This window comes from Choloepus didactylus, chromosome 15, assembly GCF_015220235.1.
Source record: "Choloepus didactylus isolate mChoDid1 chromosome 15, mChoDid1.pri, whole genome shotgun sequence".
Taxonomy (NCBI): Eukaryota; Metazoa; Chordata; class Mammalia; order Pilosa; family Megalonychidae; genus Choloepus; species Choloepus didactylus.
The window spans coordinates 54,466,332-54,487,335 of NC_051321.1; the positions used below are offsets into that span (position 1 = coordinate 54,466,332).

At 37.4% G+C, this 21,004-nt stretch overlaps 1 pseudogene; it reads right to left on the minus strand.

Annotated features, from left to right (window-relative positions):
* Positions 1-192: 192 nt before the first annotated feature.
* LOC119509925 lies at positions 193-17,556 on the minus strand (annotated as a pseudogene).
* Positions 17,557-21,004: the final 3,448 nt, after the last annotated feature.

Genomic DNA, 21,004 nt, shown 5'->3' on the forward strand with positions numbered 1-21,004 from the left:
GTCTAAAAAATCATGGATATATACTTAAAAGAAATTATAAAGAGTCTAGAATCTGAATGTTTATTTTAGTGTGAGCAAGAGTTCAAATGTGGATTTGAATGTGTGTGTGCACATGCATGTCTTCAGGGTGAAAGAAGGTGAAACTGTTTCAGTCACTCTTTCAGCTTCGAGTTATTGACCATCTAACCTTGGTCACGGCACTGCCCTACATATGGGGGATTCAACAGTAAGGCCAACATAGTCTCTGTCCTTGAAGAAATCAAGGTTGCTAGAGGAGTACCAGCTCAGGTAAGGCTTGATTGTAAGGGAGTCATTAATCCTTGAGGGATCAACGATGGCGTTCTGGAAGGAGTTAATGCCAAAGGCAAAGGAAATAGCATACACAGTGATCTGAAAGCCACTTATTTTCTGAATTCATTTGCCCAACACTAAGTCCTAAAGTTAAATCTGCAGTCCATAAAATCTGATGAGAGGTTGAACATTAACAAATGGTTTCTCTTTTATTTTCAAAAACAAAGATGATGTTCAGAGAATCAGAAATATAAAATATCAACACTGAAAGAAACATGAATAATCCCCATCTTTTCAAGGACATTATTCACATTCAACATTTTCAAAAACTGGTGACAAGTAATATTGCTAAGAAAATTCTCCAAAATTGAAATTATACAAGCCACATTAGCAAATCACAATACAACAAAACCATTAAAAATATAATAAAAGCAGAAAAAAAGCCCTTACATACAACTTGAAACTACCTTACGTCAAAAGGTATGTACTTGTACTAATACAGTAAAGTCATAACTTTTTGTGTTGGTATTATTATTTAGAACTTTTTAAAAGTAAGCATTTGATTTAAGACAAGTAACAAAATAAATAATAACCCTAAGGGGGGAAAAAGGAAATATTTGTATTTGTTAAAAGATCTAACTATCAAATTGAAGAAATGCACCCCCTCTACTTGAATTTTTTAAAATATTTATTTTTTTCTAGTTACAAATTGTACTGTGATTTCTCGTGCTTCTGTGCTTTTTCTCTGCCTGACGCCCCTTCTCTTACCTCTTCTACCTTGCAAACGCCTGTTCCCTTTTGTTGTCTTCTTGACCACTGCCTTCACTATGGAGTCTCTCCTGACTCCTCTGCATGTTCCACTTGACAGGCCACAACATGTTCTGGTGCTATTGTGAATATATTTGGTATTTATTTATGGCATATGTCAACCACATTTTTAAAATAGGAAGCATTATAGTTCTTAGCACATATTACATATTTTAGAAAAATCATCTTCTGTGTGATTTTATTACAAAACACAAAGGCAAAGAAAATTATATGGTATGGGGATATCACACAATTTTGTTAGAAAAAATATGTTGCTTTCATAAATTGGGCTACTTTTGTATTGTATTTTATGACTGGTTATTGCTCACATATAGGATTAATATACACAGATCTTTTTATTAAAACTAATTGATTTAGGTGATTCTCTTGGGATTTCTACCTATATAATTATATTTAAAATTCTTTCTTAGGCTTGAATTGCTACTCTCCCACAGGCCGGCAGCCATTTACTTTTTCATATTTGTAAACATCCATTTCTGTGATTACTAAAACAAATCAAAGGGATAGAAGCTGAATAGCCTAGGGAAAGACAGGTGTGCTGAAGAAAAAAGACTTCCTTGGTTCAAATCTGAGCTCTGATAGTTACTTGCTGGGTGACCTTGGGGAAATTACTCAATGTCTTTGTGCCTCAGTTTCCCACTGTAAAAATGTTGATAATAATAATACCCATCTCAGAGCTGTTTTGAGAAATCAATGGGTTAATATGTATAAAGTACTTAGAAGAGAACTTGATATCATATGTTATCTAATTAAATAAAATAAACATGGTAGAAAGCAAAGAAGTGATCAAGATACATGTAAGAATATTATACATTAATTCATCTTTCATTCAAAACATACTTAATAACTGATGTTTCCACCACTTTTTTTTTCTAACCCTGTCAAATTTGCTTTCTTCCCAACTTCTTAACTATGTGACCCTGCACAGGTTATAGAACATCTATACACCTCAGTTTCATCATCTACAGACTGGGGATAATAAAAGTATACACATCAGAGAATTATTGTATGTAACAAAATTTTACTGGTCAAATGCTTAACAGAGTGCATATCACATAGTATAATAGTAATATTAAAACCCAATTTCATGCCATGGATATATTCTAAATGTGGTATTTCATTTTATTAATGAACAGTTGGATTACCTGTAAATGATATGGGAGCAACCATTGAATAGTAATGTAAGGCAGTTACAGTCTCACATTATGCCTTATGCCAAAATAACTGTAAATGCAAAATTAAATCATTAAACCACTAGTTGGAAATTAAGTAGATTTTTTTAAATCACATCAAGGTACAAATCAAAAGGGAAAGACTACTTCAGGGATCAGCAAATTTTTTCGGTAAAGAGTCATGCAATCTTTTTCACATTTACTCAACTCTACGTGGGTAGCAGCAAAGCAACCTTAGATGGTACATAAACAAATAGGCATGGTGGCTGTGTTCCATTAAAACTTTATTTACAAAACCAGTTTTGTGCTGCAATAGCACAAAAATATATGAGAGTGTACATAAAAGCATATGTGAGGAGAGGATGTGGGGAAAGAGGCACACTTAGTTACTGTTGGTGGGAATGTAGAATGATGCAGCCACTCTGGAAGGCAGTGTGGTAGTTCCTCAGGAAGTTAAGTATAGAATTGCCATATGATTCAGCAATTCCAATTCTAGGTATAGACTCAGGGGAACTGAAAGCTAAGACAAAAATGGACATTTGAAAACCGATGTTTATAGTGGCATTATTCAGGATTGCCAAGAGATGGAAACAGCCCAAATGCCCATCAACATATGAGTGGATAAACAAACTGTGGTATATACATACAATGGAATATTATGCAGCTCTAAGACAGAACAAAGTCATGGAACATACAACAACATGGATGAACCTTGAGGATATTATATTGAGCAGAATTAACCAGAATTAACCAGAAACAAAAGGACAAGTACTGTATGGTCTCGCTAATATGAACTAACATTAATGAGCAAACATTGAGAGTTAAAGCTAAGAACTTTAACTCTCAGGTGATAGAAAGAGGGTAGAGATCAGGCATTTGATGCTGAAGGAGTATAGAATGCTCATCAAGATGGATTGCATAGATCCAGAAACGGATAGCACAATACTGTGGGATGGTAGCACAATATTTTAACTACACTGAAAAAAAGATGCCTGTGAGTAAAGTTGAAAGAGGAAGACTAGGGGCATGTACGACAACAGAAGGAAAGATAAATGAAAAAGACTGGGACTGTATAACTTAGCAAAACCTAGAGTGGTCAATGACGGTGGCTAAACATACAAACATAAAAATGTTTTTACATGTGGGAGAACAAATGAATGCCAACCTTGCAAGATGTTGAAAAAGGGATGGTATTGGGGGAAAAATATAATCAATGCAAAGTAGAGTCTACAGTTAACAGTAGCATTGTAATATGCTTCCATTAAATATACCAAAGCTAAATTCAATACAGGTGGGATATAAGGGAACGGTATGGGATTTTGATGGTGATGTTGTTGTCTGACCTTATTATTTTATTTTATTTTTTATTTTATTTTTTTATTATTCTTTTCTAATTTTTTTTTTGAGTAATGAATATGTTCAAGTACTGATTGTGTTGATAAATGCAAAACTATATGATGATACTGTGAATAACTGATTGTACACAGTGGATGATTGTATGGTTTGTGAATATATCGCTATAAGATTGCATGGGAAAAAAATAAGCAGAGGGATACTTATTTTCTCCAGCAAGTGCTGGAGAAAATGTGGAGAGAGGGATGTACCTATTCACTGTTGGTGGGGAAGTAGAATGGTATAGCCTATCTGGAGGACAGTGTGGTGGTTCCACAAGAAGCTAAGTATGTGGGTGTCACAAGGTCCTGCAACCTCATTAATGGGTATGTACTTGGAAGATCTGAGGGCAGGGACATGAATGGACATTTGCACACTGGTGTCTATGGCAACAGTATTCACAATTTGCAACGGATGGAGGTGGCCTAGGGGTACATCAACTGACGAACAGAATGGTGAACTATGGTGTATGCATATAATAGAATATTGACTGTCTGCAAGAAGGAATGAAGTTGTGAGACATGCAACTAGGTGAATGGATCCTGAAGACAGCATTTTGAGTGAAATATGCCAGAAAGGAAAAGAAAAACATTATAATGCCTCACTAATATGGACTAACTATAATGTGTAAACTCTGATAACTGAATCTTAGAGCACAGGTTATCCCTAGGTTTTAAGCTCTTACAGTAGTCACATCTATTCCTGAGTTATAATGGTTATTTCTAAATTCTGAGATGCTGAGCTCTTTGTGTATAACCTGGTCGGTCTCTGGAACTTTTGTATCTTTGTGATACCTGAGACTCAGAGCGAGAGTTTGGCCACTATGAACGTCAGTATTACCTCATATGGTAACCATTAAAAAAGCTGAAAAAGAGTTCAGACTTCAATTAGAGATATGAATGAAGCAGATCTGGTTACGACTAAGGCAAATCAGACCAAAAGGCAAAGGACAATATTGACTGCGTCTGTGTGAGACCAAGGGAAAAGATGTTTATTTGGTGCAGGATCTATATTTTCTGTAGCACACTAAATAATTTAACTTATATGGTCAGTTTATTCAAACACCATAATTACATGGAACTTTGAATAGGACGTGAGATCTGGTAGGTTTGTACAGGTTAGTGTGAAATCCTGATACATCCCAAAGTAATTTGGACAGAGAATAAATATGTATTTGCAGGGCCCCCCTGAGGAACCAGGGAAAAACGCGGAAATATTAAACTTCCCTACCCAAGGAGTTACTGATATTCTCACGGACATTGAGGACTAACAATTTAGTAGGTCAAGCCCTCAGTCTTGGGGCTTGCCCTTATGAAGCTTGTTACTGCAAAGGAGAGGTGAAGGCTACTTATAATTGTGCCTAAGAGTCTCCCCCAGAGAACTTCCTTTGTTGCTCAAATGTGGCCTCTCTCTAAACCCACTCAGCAGGCAAACTCACTGTCCTCCCCACTATGAGGGACATGACTCCCACAAGTATAAATCTCCCTGGCAACATGGGACATGACTCCTGGGGATGAGCCTGGGCCTGGCAACACAGGATTGAGAGAGTCTTCTTGACCAAAAGGGGGAAGCAAAATGAAACAAAATGTAGTTTCAGTGGCTGAGAGATTTCAAATGGAGTCAAGAGGTCACTCTGGAGGACAGTCTTATGTGCTAAATAGATATCCCTTTTTAGTTTTTAGTGTATTGGAATAGCCAGAAGGAAATACCTGAAATTATCAAAAAGCAACCCAGTTGCCTTGATTCTTGAAGATGATTGTATAACTATATAGCTCATACAGTGTGACTGTGTGATTGTGAAAACCTCGTGACTCACACTCCCTTTATCTAGTGTATGGACAGATGAATAGAAATATGGGGGCAAAAATTAAATGAAAAATATGGTGGGATGGGATGTTTTAGGTGTTCTTTCTGACTTTTATTTTTATTCTTATTTTTATAATTTATGGAGAAATGAAAATGTTCAAAAATTGATTGTGGTGATGAATGCACAACTATATAATGGTACTGTGAACAACTGATTGTACACTGTGGATGACTGCATGGTATGTGAATATATCTCAATAAAACTAAATTTAAAAAAAGCATATGTGAAAGTGTATGTAAATGAATGAGAATGGCTGTGTTCCAATAAAGTTTTGTTTATGGACACTGAAATTTGAATTTCATATAATTATTACATTTCACAAAATATTCTTCCTTTGATTTTTTTCCTCAAACATTTAAAAATGCTTTCTACAGCAAGCTGTTTAAAAAAAAAAAAAAAACAAAAAAATACAGGCTGTGAGACCAGATTTGGCCCATAGGCCATAGTTGCTGATCCCTGTTCTATATAATATTTTTTTGGCTTTCCTTCTCAGGTAATTTATCTTTATTTTAATTCACAAAATTACCTATCCAACACAGTGGAAATTTTTAAAAAAAGAGAAATTGGTTTTTACCACAGATAATTTGAGAAATATCACTCAGTGTGATGGTTAGGTTCATGTGTCAACTAGGCCATGTGATGGTGCCCAGGTGTCTGGTCAAGCAACCACTGGTCTAAGCATTACTGCAAAACATTTGTGGCTGGCTAATAAACCAGAAGGCTGGTTTATTAAACCATCAGTCAATTGGCTTCAGCTGTGACTGATTACATCAGTGAAGGGCATGGCTTCCACAAGGAGAGAATGCAATCCACTGGATTTAATCCAATCAGTGGAAAACTTTTAAGCAAGACAGATAGAGCATGTTCACTTCTTCTTTGGCTAACCAGCGAAGCATTTCCTGAGGAGTTCACTGAAGTTGCCAGTTTGTTCTTAAGGAATTCATCGAACATATTCATTGGAGTTGCCAGTTTGCTGCCTGCCCTGTGGAATTTGGACTCGTGCATACCCACAGTTACATGAGACACTTTTATAAAATCTTATATTTATTAAATCTAATACACTCAGTCTCATATTTAATAATACCTCATTATAGAGGCCTTCTTAAATTACTTTATCAAAAGTAGATTCCATTGCTGACTAGATAGAAAATGACTAATTTTTCTTTAGGTGTTATAATGGTTTTTTGGCTATATTTAGGAAAATATATACTAAAATATATGTGGATGAAATGGAAAAAAAAAAACCAGATTAGATTTGGATCGAGGGCCATAATTTACTAACTCCTTACCTATTTTATCTCAATGACCTAACCACTACCTAAGTAAAATCTAGTAGAAATCATGCTGGTTTACCAAGATAGTAATATTATCTTGAAGCTAGACTCCACATAACACCATAAAAAATAAGTAGATAACCTGTTCCCCACCTTAAAGAAATTTCTAATCTAGTCAACAATCCCAAATAAAAAAAAATATGAAGAGTTAGAAAGAGGAAAACAAGATATGGGTGTTAAATTATATATGGTCTATGGTCAACTCAAGTTATATCAAAGCTTTGAAGAAAATTAAATGAAATTCAAGTGAAAGATTTCCCAGAATGGCTTGTTTTCCATGGCATCAGCCCGTCTTTATTCAAAAATATGAAGGAATTTGAGGATTTAATGTTTTTATTCATAAATCAAATAAAATCATGTAAAATATGATATATTTTAATCCTTGTTCTTTTTTAGAATTGTATTTTTAAGAGACCCAAACATGAAAACATCCTCTCTAGGTGTTCCTTGACGAATATCTGAAAACTACAAGGCAGCTTCATAATCCCATTTGTTCATGTTTTTGCTCATCCCGTAACTAGGCATTACCTTTCATTTCTTTTGCCTTAACAAATTGGATGCTAAAATGATTTTCTAAAATGTAAGCATGAATTATCCCTCAATTAACTTGTTAAATTAAATATCATCTATACCATCAAGGAATTCTTTCCTAATAAACAATTAAGTTTTGCAAGCATTATTCTCTTCATTCTGGCCTGACAAATATAACAATTTAGGCATCAAACATTTATATGCTGCCTATTGACTTGCAGTCTAATTCAACTTGAGAATATAGAGGTTTATCCAGTGGGAAGGATTCTCCACAATTTACAGTTGAGAAACAGCAAAATCATACACTCCATATGCTTCCATTAACCATCTCAAATTCTTTAAAACAACCCATCAGTGTTGCTATGAAGGTGTGGCCTAAAACAGTCTCTGATTCTCAGAGGGCTCTATTTTTCCCACCATAGAAGACAGGAGGTTACTGACTTGTTTCTCTCTAAGTGTGCTTCACAATATTCCTGCCACACTGGACATCCTATCGCTTGACCTTCAAACTCACTCTTTTTTTTTCCCCATTACACTGCATTTCTTTTCAGAACCAACCATCAGTGAATGATTGCCTAATTGCACTCTTTTTTTCACTTTGGCATTACCTTAAAGACTGGATTAGGACTTTTTTTTTATACTACAGAGGTTATACCTGGCCTCTGACTTCCAGCAGCAGGTAGATTCCCAGGAATTCATGGCGGTGACATTTACCGTGAGGGGAGATGCCTTTCCTTTGCTTCAGGATTTTTTGTCGGGTAGGGAAGCACCCAGTGTTGGGCTGAAAACATTGGAAGCCTGAAATAATCATTATCTTGGAGGGCAACTAGGTGCTAAAAGTCATATGAAGTCTCATCTGGACACTTATAGTGCTAAAACAGGTATACTTCGGGGATACTCTGAGTTAAAACTTAATAATTTCATGCATGTCTATATGAGACAAGTGAGCCACAAGACTAAAGAAAACTGGTGTTACACAGATGAAAAACAGCAGCAATTAGAATAGTTCCACTATTTCAAAGCTCCACAAATATGGTGTGTTTTCTTTTGCCTGTTTAGGCTTTCTTCTCTTTCTTTTCTCTTTGTTTATTCTCTATTCTCTTTTTTCCATTTCCGTTAGATGCAACTGGTATCTCAAAGCTTGCTTTTCTCTCCTTTCATTTCTCTTTTCTTGCTACTTTCTGTAGCGCCCAATACAACATAGCATAATATGCTAACATTCAAAGTGCTCCTCTACCACAGTTCTGAGTCTGGTGACTGGCGGTTTGATGAATTGGGTCAGTTCATTTTGAAACATACAAATAAGTAGTGAAAAGGTGAAAGCCTCAAGCCTGGAAGCTATGAACTCCCCCCAAGTCCATCACCTTTTCATAACAGACTGGCAGGTGCTCAACCATGTATAGTGCTTCTATGAATCTACCTCAACCTTTGTCTTCTTGGAGAGGCTGGCAACGTCATTATAGAATCACTAACACCTTGAAATGTTTCCTTTAAACACATGATGACTCTGAAACATGTGATAAAGAATTCAATATCCAGTTACCAAGTATTTTTTTAAAAAGACAACTTGGTCTAGAATATGGTACTGAATTTGGAGATGGGACACAGACTCTTTTTTTTTGTACAAAAATCATTTCTAGAAACTTTCAGTATTGTTGAAGCTTATGAGTGCCAGAGTTTCTTTCAATGTTTAAAAACTCAAACACAAACAATGGTGTGAACTTTCATGGTGTGAAAATATTTAAATAAAAAGGTATGTTTATAAAATCTTCCCTCCCTTACTTACTTGTATTATTTTTTCATGAGTGGTATCTACATCAGTGTTCGAGCTGTAAGACTGACTATGAATTTCTACTGCTATTATTTAAGTTTTTAAGTCTTTTTAAACACTTAGCAGTTTTTCTGAGTCCATTTTTGATATTTTTTTAATATTCATTTTATTGAGATATATTCCCATACCATGCAGTCATACAAAACAAATCGTACATTCGATTGTTCACAGTACCATTACATAGTTGTGCATTCATCACCTAAATCAATCCCGGACACCTTCATTACCACACACACAAAAATAACAAGAATAATAATTAAAGTGAAAAAGAGCAATTCAAGTAAAAAAGAACACTGGGTGCCTTTGTTTGTTTGTTTGTTTGTTTCCTTTCCCTATTTTTCTACTCATCCATCCATAAACTAGACAAAGGGGAGTGTGGTCTTTATGGCTTTCCCAATCCCACTGTCACCCCTCATAAGCTACATTTTTATACCATCGTCTTCAATACTTATGGGTTCTGGGCTGTAGTTTGATAGTTTCAGGTATCTACCGCCAACTACCCCAATTCATTAGAACTTAAAAAGGGGTGTCTATATTGTGCGTAAGAGTGCCCACCAGAGTGAACTCTCAGCTCCTTTTGGAATCTCTCTGCCACTGAAGCTTATTTCATTTCCTTTCATTTCCCCCTTTTGGTCAAGAAGATGTTCACCATCCCACGATGCCGGGTCTACATTCCTCTCCAGGAGTCATATTCCACAGTGCCAGGGAGATTCACTCCCCTGGGTGTCTGATCCCACGTAGTGGGGAGGGCAGTGATTTCACCTTTCAAGTTGGCTTAGCTGAACAACAAAGAGGCATTCGGGAGGAGGCTCTTAGGCACAATTAGAGGTAGGACTAGACTCTCCTTTGCAGCAATAGTCTTCCCAAGGGCAAGTCCTGTGGTAGAGGGCTCAACCTGTCAAACCACCAGTCCCCTATGTTTGTGAGCACATTAGCAACCATCGAGGTGGGGCAGGCCAATACCCCTGGCATTCTCCACGAGCTCCTCAAGGGTGCTCTGCATATTTTTTTCCTTGTTTTGTTTTTTAATTAGCTCTTTTTTTTAATCAACTGTATAAAAAAAAATTTTTTTAATTTAAAAAAACATACAATAAAAGAACATTTCAAAGAGACCATAACAAGGGAGTAAGAAAAAGACAACTAATCTAAGATAACTACTTTACATCCAACATGTTCCTACTCTACCCCAAGAAAATAACTTAATATAGCAACTTTCTGTGAATTTGTTCATCAGAAATTAACAGACCATAGTCATTCCTGGGCATTCCTGGAACGTTAAATTTACCCACGATAGCTTATCTGTTCTTATTGGATTATCTTTCCCCCTTCCTTAATTGCTCTCTATTGCTAGTTCCCCTACATTCTACATTACAAACCATTTGTTTTACATTTTTCAAAGTTCACATTAGTGGTAGCATATAATATTTCTCTTTTTGTGCCTGGCTTATTTCATTCAGCATTGTGTCTTCAAGGTTCATCCAAGTTGTCATATGTTTCACGACATCGTTCCTTCTTACTACCATGTAGTATTCCATCATGTGTATGTAACACATTTTATTTATCCACTCATCTGGTGAAGGACATTTGGGTTGTTTCCATCTCTTGGCAATTGTGAATAATGCTGCTGTGAACATTGGCATGCAGATATCTGTTCGTGTCACTGCTTTCCGATCTTCCGGGTATATACTGAGAAGTTCAATCACTGGATCAAAGGGTAATTCTATATCCAGTTTTCTAAGGAACTGCCAGACTGACTTCCAGAGTGGCTGAAACATTATACAGTCCCACCAACAATGAATAAGAGTTCCAATTTCTCCACATCCCATCCAGCATTTGTAGTTTCCTGGCTGTTTAATGGCAGCCATTCTAATCGGTGTGAGATGGTATCTCATTGTGGTCTTAATTTGCATCTCTCTAATAGCTAGTGAAGCTGAACATTTTTTCATGTGTTTCTTGGCCATTTGTAATTCCTCTTCAGAGAACTGTCTTTTCATATCTTTTGCCCATTTTATAATTGGGCTGTCTGTACTATCATCATTGAGTTGTAGGATTTCTTTATATATGCAAGATATCAGTCTTTTATCAGATACATGGTTTCCAAAAATTTTTTCTCATTGAGTTGGCCGCCTCTTTCCCTTTTTGACAAATTCCTTTGAGGTACAGAAACTTCTAAGCTTGGGGAGTTCCCATTTATCTATTTTTTCTTTTGTTGCTTGTACTTTGAGTGTAAAGTCTAGGAAGTAGCCGCCTAATACAAGGTCTTGAAGATGTTTTCCTACATTATCTTCTAGGAGTTTTATGGTACTTTCTTTTATATTGAGATCTTTGGTCCATTTTGAGTTAATTTTTGTGTAGGGGGTGAGGTAGGGGTCCTCTTTCATTCTTTTGGATATGGATATCCAACTCTCCCAGCCCCGTTTCTTGAAAAGACTATTATGACCCAGTTCAGTGACTTTGGGGGCCTTATCAAAGGTCAGTCGGCCATAGATTTGGGGGCCTATCTCCAAATTCTCAATTTGATTCCATTGATCAATATGTTATCTTTGTGCCAGTACCATGCTGTTTTGACAACTGTGGCTTTATAATAAGCTTCAAAGTCAGGGAGTGTTAGTCTTCCCACTTCGTTTTTCTTTTTTAGATTGTCTTCAGCAATTCGAGGCATCTTCCCTTTCCAAATAAATTTGATTACTAGCTTTTCCAAGTCTGCAAAGTAGGTTGTTGGAATTTTGATTGAGATTGCATTGAATCTGTAGATGAGTTTGGGTAGAATTGACATGTTAAAGACATTTAGCCTTCCTATCCATGAACATGGAATATTTTTCCATCTTTTAAGGTCCCCTTCTATTTCTTTTAGTAGAGTTATGTAGTTTTCTTTGTATAGGTCTTTTACATCTTTGGTTAAGTTTATTCCTAGGTACTTGATTTTTTTAGTTGCTATTGAAAATGGTATCTTTTTCTTGAGTGTCTCTTCAATTTGTTCACTTCTAGCATATAGAAACATTACTGACTTATGTGCATTAATCTTGTATCCCGCTACTTTGCTAAATTTGTTTACTAGCTCTAGTAGCTATATCGTCGATTTCTCGGGGTTTTCTAGATATAAGATCATATCCTCTGCATTCATTATTTTGTTTATATGGGTCTTCTCTCTTTTTGATTTTGTCAGTCTAGCTAGGGGCTTATCAATCTTGTTGATATTTTCAAAGAACAAACTTTTGGTGTTATTTATCCTCTGTATTTTTTTTTTTGTTCTCTATGTCATTTATTTCTGCTTTAATCCTTGTTATTTCTTTTCTTCTACTTGGTTTAGGATTGGTTTGCTATTCATTTTCTAGCTTCTTCAGTTGATCCATTAGTTCTTTGATTTTGGCACTTTCTTCCTTTTCAATGTAGGCATTTAGTGCTATAAATTTCCCCCTCAGTACCATTTTTGCTGCCTCCCATAGGTTTTGGTATGTTGTGTTCTCATTTTCATGTGTCTCTATATATTTAGCAATTTCTCTTGCTATTTCTTCTTTAACCCACTGATTGTTTAGGAGTGTGTTGTTTAACCTCCAGGTATTTGTGAATTTTCTAAGTCTCTGATGGTTATTGACTTCTAATTGTATTCCATTGTGGTCAGAGAATGTGCTTTGAATAATGTCAATCTTTTTAAATTTATTGAGGCTTGTTTTATGTCCTAGCATATGATCTATTCTGGAGAAAGTTCTGTGAACACTAGAGAAGAATGTGTATCCTGGTGATTTGGAATGTAATGTTCTATATATGTCTGTTAAATCCAATTTATTTTTCAGATTATTTAGGTTTTCAATTTCCTTATTGGTCTTCTGTCTGGTTGATCTATCTATAGGAGAGAGTGATGTGTTGAAGTCTCCCACAATTATTGTGGAAACATCAATTGCTTCCTTTAGTTTTGCCTGGGTTTCTCTCATGTATTTTGTGGCACCTTGATTGGGTGCATAAACATTTATGATTGTTATTGCTTCTTATTGAATTGCCCCTTTTATTAGTATGTAGTGGCCTTCTTTGTCTCTCATAACATCCTTGCATTTAACGTCTATTTTATCTGAGATTAATATTGCTCCTCCTGCTTTCTTTTGGCTGTAGCTTGAATGGAATATTTTTTTCCATCCCTTCACTTTCAATTTCTTTGTGTCCCTGTGTCTAAGATGAGTCTCTTCTATGCAACATATTGATGGTTCATTTTTTTAAATCCATTCTGCAAATCTGTATCTTTTAATTGGGGAGTTTAATCCATTTACATTCAATGTTATAACCATGAAGGCATTTCTTGAATCAGCCATCTTATCCTTTGGTTTATGTTTGTCATATATATTTTTCCCTCTCTCTATTAATATCCTTTAATGTACCCATACCGAATCTCTTTAGTACTGAACCTTTCTCCATGTCTTGCTCTTCTTTCTTTGTTTCTCTGTCTGTAGGGCTCCCTTTAGTATCTCCAGTAGGGCAGGTCTCTTGTTAGCATATTCTCTCAGCATTTGTTTGTCTGTGAAAAATTTAAGCTCTCCTCAAATTTAAAGGAGAGTTTTGCTGGATAAAGTATTCTTGGTTGGAAATTTTTCTCTCTCAGAATTTTAAATATGTCATGCCACTGCCTTCTCGCCTCCATGGTGGTGGCTGAGTAGTCACCACTTAGTCTTATGCTGTTTCCTTTGTATATGGTGAATTGCTTTTCTCTTGCTGCTCTCAGAACTTGCTCCTTCTCTTCTGTGTTTGACAGTGTGATCAGAATATGTCTCGGAGTGAATTTATTTGGATTTATTCTATTTGGAGTTTGCTGGCCATTTATGATTTGTGTATTTATGGTGTTTAGAAGATTTGGGAAGTTTTCCCCAAGAATTTCTTTGAATACTCTTCCTAGACCTTTATTGTTCTCTTCCCCTTCTGGAACACCAATGAGTCTTATATTTGGACACTTTATATTATCTATCATATCCCTGAGGTCCATTTTGTTTTTTTTCAATTTTTTTCCCCTTTCTTTCTTTTGTGCTTTCATTTTCCATTCTATCATCTTCCAGGTCACTGATTCATTGTTCAACTTCCTCTAGTCTTGTACTATGAGTATCCAGAATCTTTTTAATTTGGTCAACAGTTTCTTTAATTTCCATAAGATCATCTATTTTTTTATTTACTCTTGCAATTTCTTGTTTATGCTCTTCTAGGGTCTTCTTTATGTCCTTTATAGCCTGTGCCATGCTCTTCTTAATGTCCTTTCTATCCTGTGCCATGGTTTCATTGTTCATCTTTAGTTCTTTGATTAATTGCTCCAGGTACTGTGTCTCCTCTGATATTTTAATTTGGGTGCTTGGGCTTGGGTTATCCATATCGTCTGGTTTTTTAATATGCTTTAAAATTTTCTGTTGTTTTTGGCCTCTTGGCATTTGCTTAACTTGATAGGGTACTTTTAGGATTTGTAGACTGATTAAAATCCTTACCTCTAATTTGTCAGATCTACAGCTTTGTGGAGTACACTTTCTCTAACTTACCAGCAGGTGGCATCCACAAGCCACCTATTCCCCTCAAGCCAGTTCTCCCCAGCTTTGTCTTTGTGGTGAGTGGGGGAGTGAGTCTTATGGGGTCCAATTGGTGTGCCAAGCTTGCGTGTGTAGTTGGTGTTGCCCACCCTGTATATGAGGTGTGTGTCTGGGCGGTCTGGGGGGGAGCAGCTCTGACAATCAAATCTCCCTGGTGTTCCTGGAAATTTAAAGCTGCTGCAATAGTCTAATCCTTCAGTTCAGTCCTGCAACAGTTTGTCTCTGCCACTGACTCACAAGTCCTTGGTATTGGCGTATGGCCCCTGAGGCTTGCAAGTGGGTCCCTCTTCCAGGCCATGCACCCCCAGGTCCTCTGTTGAGGGATGACTGTGCTACGTCAGAGGTGAGTGCCATCCCCCCAGGGTGGTTCTGGGCTGCAGGGGTGTGTACAGAGGCTCCCAGTCTGCTGAAAGGATGGCTGAATTGGACATGTTAATTCACACTGCTCCACCTTCCCAACTGTGGGACAACCAGCTGAGGGTGCAGGGAAGGCTAATGTCCATGTCCAATTTTGTGGTGTGTGCATGTGTTATTAGAAGCACTTCTGTCACACTGGGTTGTCTGGGGGCAGCTCTGGGCTATGGGGCCTGCGACGGGCAGGAGTGTTCCCTGTCTACCAGGATGATGGCTGTGAGAGGACGCCCCCTTTTCTTGGGAAGTTGTGGTGTTTAATGAATTTTCTCAGCCACTGGACTTACTGCCTTTTGTCTCAGAGCTCTCTTAGTTCTGCTCTTGTCTTGATCTGCCCAAACTGCAAAGTCTTTGAGGCTTTCTGTATTGGGCTTCTTAGAGTAATTGTTTTAGAAAAAAAGAAAAAGATTAAAAAAAAAAAAAAAAAAAGGCCCTCCTTGCAGATCTAATGGGTTATTGAAATGCTAAGAGACAAAGCAATTAGGGCCATTAAGGAAAGGTCCAGGATGCAGAGAAACTGGTTTTTCTTCTGGATTTGCATATGAGTCTGACTCTGTCTGAGCTCTGCTCTTCCCCTTTCTATGTTCCCCAGAACTCCAAAAAGCCTCCGCTTTTATTTTTGGGATTTTTCTTGCTGTTTTTGCTATCCCTATCTCCTCTCCGCAGGGCTGGCTGCTCCCAGATTCTCCGGTGTCTGGTCTCAGTCTATCTATGATTGGAGTTTGGATCAGTAGAATGAGTTTCTGATAAGAGCTGCCACTGCAGTTCTCCCTTCTCCTTCCGGGAGCTGACAGCCCCTCCTCCCATGGGACTGAGTCTGGCAGGGAGGGGTGCGGGTCCCCTGGCTGCAAAAACTTACAGATTTCACTGATCTCAGCAGTTCCACGTGTTCATGAGTGTTGTATGAAGTATGTCCAAAGTCAAATTGCTCTGTGGTGTCCGGTCCATGCAGTACCTGGCTTTCTACCTACTTCTTTGGAGGAGTAACTAAAATGTACACCTCACCACTCCGCCGTCTTGCCCTGCCCTTCCCGTATTTGCTATTGATAACAGGAGCAGGCACAGGCAGTTCCACACTGGATTTTAAAAGCACCAGTTCTTTCACAAATGTAACTCACAGAACTCATCATTTTCTCCAAAGAATCCATGTCCATAATAGCAAGAAATTTCTTCTCCAGGTTCAATATCCCTCAGAGCCTTCACGCATGCTGTTTCTTGACCAGTTAACACAAAGTTAGGTCTGCAATCATGATTTATAGTCAGCAGCAGGACAAATCCTGAGTTGAGCACAATTTTTCCTTGCAGAATACACGACTCTGAAGTCCTTTTCTCCAATTCTAAGTAGCATGTTCTCCTCAATTTCTCAAAGTTTGGCAATTCAAACCACCAATAATTCTGTTTTGTCATTTTGTTTCCACTATTTGTTGCAACTATTTTGGCCCTATTTTGTTCTGATGAGTATCTATTACAAAGCAGTATTTCAAATCCACTGTCAGTAGCAAATATTCACAAATAAATTTTCCTTGAAAAACTTCTCTCACATTTTGTTCTTGTTAAGAAAATACTGCCATGCCCATTCACCTGAAGTCAAATATTTTAAGGCTTTCTCCAAGTGTTCATATTTCTTAAAATGTGCAATTGCTTCTTTTAGGTTTTTTTGGGGTTTTTTTGCATTCCTTTAATAGGCCAAAATGTCATAGGATTGTTGTAAAGAAAACTGTCAGATTTTGAAAAATGTCTTGAGCTCCTCAAAGGAAAAGTGCTTGATTCATTTTGTGTGTATGAAAACCTAAGTATGGATCTAGAACCAAATTGGATGCAAAGTTACCATTTTCTCGAAGTTCCTTGGCAGACATTCTGGAAGACGGTACATACCAACTCTGTCTTTCAAATCCTGAATTACCATTACCACATGGTCACTACATTTCTCAATTCCTTCAGGCTCCCACCAAATGCTGGGATGAGACAGAATAAGGATGAACACTGACAGCAACCTCAGAGCTGAGACGGTGTGCACACAGAGAAAAACACATTCAGTCTCGGGCTCTCTCCCAACTTCTATCCCAAGTAGGGATTTCTGCCTGGTCTTTCACAGCTGCAGTGACTTGATCTGACTTGGAACAGTTATGGGAAGCCTGGTCCTAATGAATAGTATAAATCCATCTGTTTCACCTCCTCTCAACTACACTTTTGCCGGTCTTCAAGGTGTCCTTTCCCCATGTTCTATAATTTTCATTGATTCTGCTGATGGCCACTAGACAACTTGTTTCCATTTCTCCTGTGATTCACCACAATGTTCTTGGATTCTCTCAACCACTTCATACCCACAGACAGCCTAACTCAGTTCCATTTAGTCACTCTCTTCGAATAACTTAGAGAGTAATTTCAATGTACTGTACTCCTCTGCACATGGAAAGTATCTGCCAGCTGCAGGGCTCGGTGTCCTGGGTCCTCACACCATGCGATGCTGCCTCGGTCCCCAGGCATCCCTACCTCATACCCCCCAGAGCCTCTCCTGCCATCACCCACAGACACATCACAGCCCCTGGCTCTGACTCATTCTTGGCTCATGGTCTCTGCATTTGCTATTTCCTCTGCTTGGAAACTTTCAACTGGAATCTTATTGTGAGACTTTTGTACTCTGAAGTTCTTAGCTCACATTTAGTTCCTCAGAGTAATTTGCCCAGATTACTTAACCTAAAATGGTGACACACACAAATACCTCTTGTCAATTTCTATCAGATCACCCTGTTTCATTTTCATTACCAATATCTGAAATTTTCCTGATTGATTGTATATGTATTTGTCTATTTTCTGACTCCCTTCACCAGAACATAGGCTCCATGAGAACAGGGGTACATACTGTCTTATTCTCTGCTGTATCTCGAACTCCTAGACAAAGCCTGGCACACAGAAGACCCGCAACAATAGGATAACAGAAAGAAAGTAGGAGGGAAAGAAAGAGGTAAAGAAGGAAGAAAAACTAATAGAGCCACATGAATTCTCAAGATCCCTTACCTACCCTATCTATTCCTGTAAAGTAAAAAATCCATTTTAGGTTTTAAATTCAAAGCCATTGCCCTTTGGGAAGACTCCAATCTGGGCAAAGCAGGGCCAACATGTCAGGGCTGCAGTTTTCTTTGCTTCTGAGTCAATATTCTGTTGGGGGAGGGGGGGGCAGTGGTATTTAACCCCTTATTCTATTCTATGATTCACTGAGTTCCAGCTGGGCCAAGTGTTTTCTCAGCCCTCTTTTTAATTGCTTCCTCTTACTTGAGCCCCATGACCTTTTCTCAGAAGGATGTCCCTAACATAAAATTGTATTCAAATGACCTATTTCTATTTTTATTCCAAATTTTAAATAAAACAATCACTTGCTTAAACAGTATTTTCACATTACAATCAGTAATATTTTGGCAATATGGCATCACAGAATTTCTTTGCATCAACTTTCCTCTGCAAGTTTATGCTAAATTAAGCAAAATATATGTTAGAAAATAGCTCCCAAAATTTAATCTATCCTTGACCATACTGTCCCTCTGATGGTTGCAACCCTCTTTCGGAGTATGTCATAATCAGATAGATTTAATTTTAGTATTAACTATAATAGGAAATAGAAGGCACTACATGGGTGTCTAATACTAGTGGAAGACTAGTAAATTAAGGAACATCTCTTGGATGAAACCCCATGCAGTTAATAAATAAATGTAACCCTCAAGAGAAATATATACATATATATGAAAGCAGTTATCCTATACCACAGATTTTTTTAAAAAATTAAGACAAAAAGTAGATCTGCATTAGAAGCAAAACTACATAAAATTATGTACGCATGCTATATGGGCAAGAACTATAACCACCATAAGAGAAAATGGTAATCAGTCTGATGCATTTGATTGATGAATTTCTTTCTTTGTCTTAACCTTTGATTAATGTTACAATTAATAATTATAATAGAATAAATTATAATTATACTCAAAAGAAAGCAAATACCCAGCTAAAAACTTTTTCGAATCAAGATGAAAAACCATGAGCTTCCTTTCTCATCCACTGAACTAAAAACAGAGCTTCTCAATTGTGTTCACAGCAACCACGATGCCACCATCACTCTCTAAGGCCAGCGCTGCCTCTAGCTCACCAAACTCCAGCCAAAAAGGTCTCCGTACCATGGCTTGTACAAAACAGACAGCCCACAAATCAACCCAGGAAGCAACTGGCTTCAAAAGCCAGTCGCAAGAGTGCGCCATCTACTGGAGGGCCAAAGAAACCTCATAGTTACAGGCCTGGTAACGTGGCACTGTGTGAAATCAGACATTATCAGAAGTCCACTGAACTTCTGATTTGCAAACTTCTTTTCCAGTATCTGGTGCGAGAAATTGCTCTGGACTTCAAAACAGATCTGCACTCCCAGAGGGCAGCGATTAGTGATTTGCAGGAGGCAAGCGAGGCCTATCTTGTTGGCTTTTTGAAGACACCAGCCTGTGTGCTATCCTGGCCAAAAATGTAACAATAATGCCAAAAGATATCAAGCTAGCATGCTGCATACCTAGAGAACTTGCTTAAGAATCCACTAGAACAGTGTTTTGGTTTGCTAAAGCTGCCAGAATGCAATATACCAGAAATGGGTTGGCTTTTACAATGGGGATTTATTAACTTGCAATTTACGTTCTTAGGCCATGAAAAATGTCCAACTCAAGATATCAACATGAAGATACTGGACTCTGAAGACAGGGCACTTCTGTCACATGAGAAGACACATGGCTGGCTTCTGCTGGTCCTTTGCTCCCAGGGTTTCCTTGCTTTCAGCTTCTGGATCTAGTGGCTTCTTCTCTGTGTCCTGCAGGTCCTCTCTCAGCTTTTCTCTGTGAGCTCCCTCTGGGTGCTTCTCTGAGCTCTATGGGTTTTTTTTTCTGTGTGTCCTTTATCCTCTCAAAGGATCTAGTAAAAGGATTAAGACCCATCTTGAATGTGATGGGTCACATTTCAGTTGAAATAACCTAACCAAAAGACCCCACCCACAATATGTCTACACCCACAGGAATGGATTAAAAGAACATGGCCTTTTTTGGTGTACATAACAGCTTCAAACCAGCACAGAGGAGAAACATTTCATTCTCCAAAAAAAAACCTTTTTTTCTCTTTTTCCTGTTATTAGTAGTTTTGCACATTAGATATTTTTTCCATGGGGTCAAAAGGTACCTAAATATATAACTGTGAATGGAAAAATAGGAAACAGAAATCAGGTATTGGCAGTTTTTCCATTTTAATTTTGTGTGAATTTTTAATATAAATGCAGGGACATAAAGCAAGTCAAAACTTTTCACTGAACAAGTTTCAACAGTTCAATTTTATGACATAAAAAAACCTGATAATTTTTTCTGGACAATGTCAGCATTTGGATTTTTTTAAAAAAAACAAGTAAATTTCTTATTGATGGCAATTAAATGGTTTTTGTAGCATTTTTATCATACTGTAGATTCTGTCCATTCACTATACTTTTCCAAGTTGTCCTACATGCAAGTACGTGTTTTTAATGTAGTCTGTCTTCAGTGCTATTCCTGTAATTTGCTATTAAAATACACTAAACTACAAAAAACAAAAAACAGAGCTTCAACTGCCACAGATGTTATGGGAATTCACTGTGAGGTCCAAAGACGTTTTCTGCAAGAGTTCCAATACAATAGAGGAGTTTAAAAATGTATACAAATGTTACTACTCTACCAGGTACCACATGAAAAAGTTTTAATGTAAACTACTAAACTGAATTCATTTTGTATTTAAAATGAGACTAG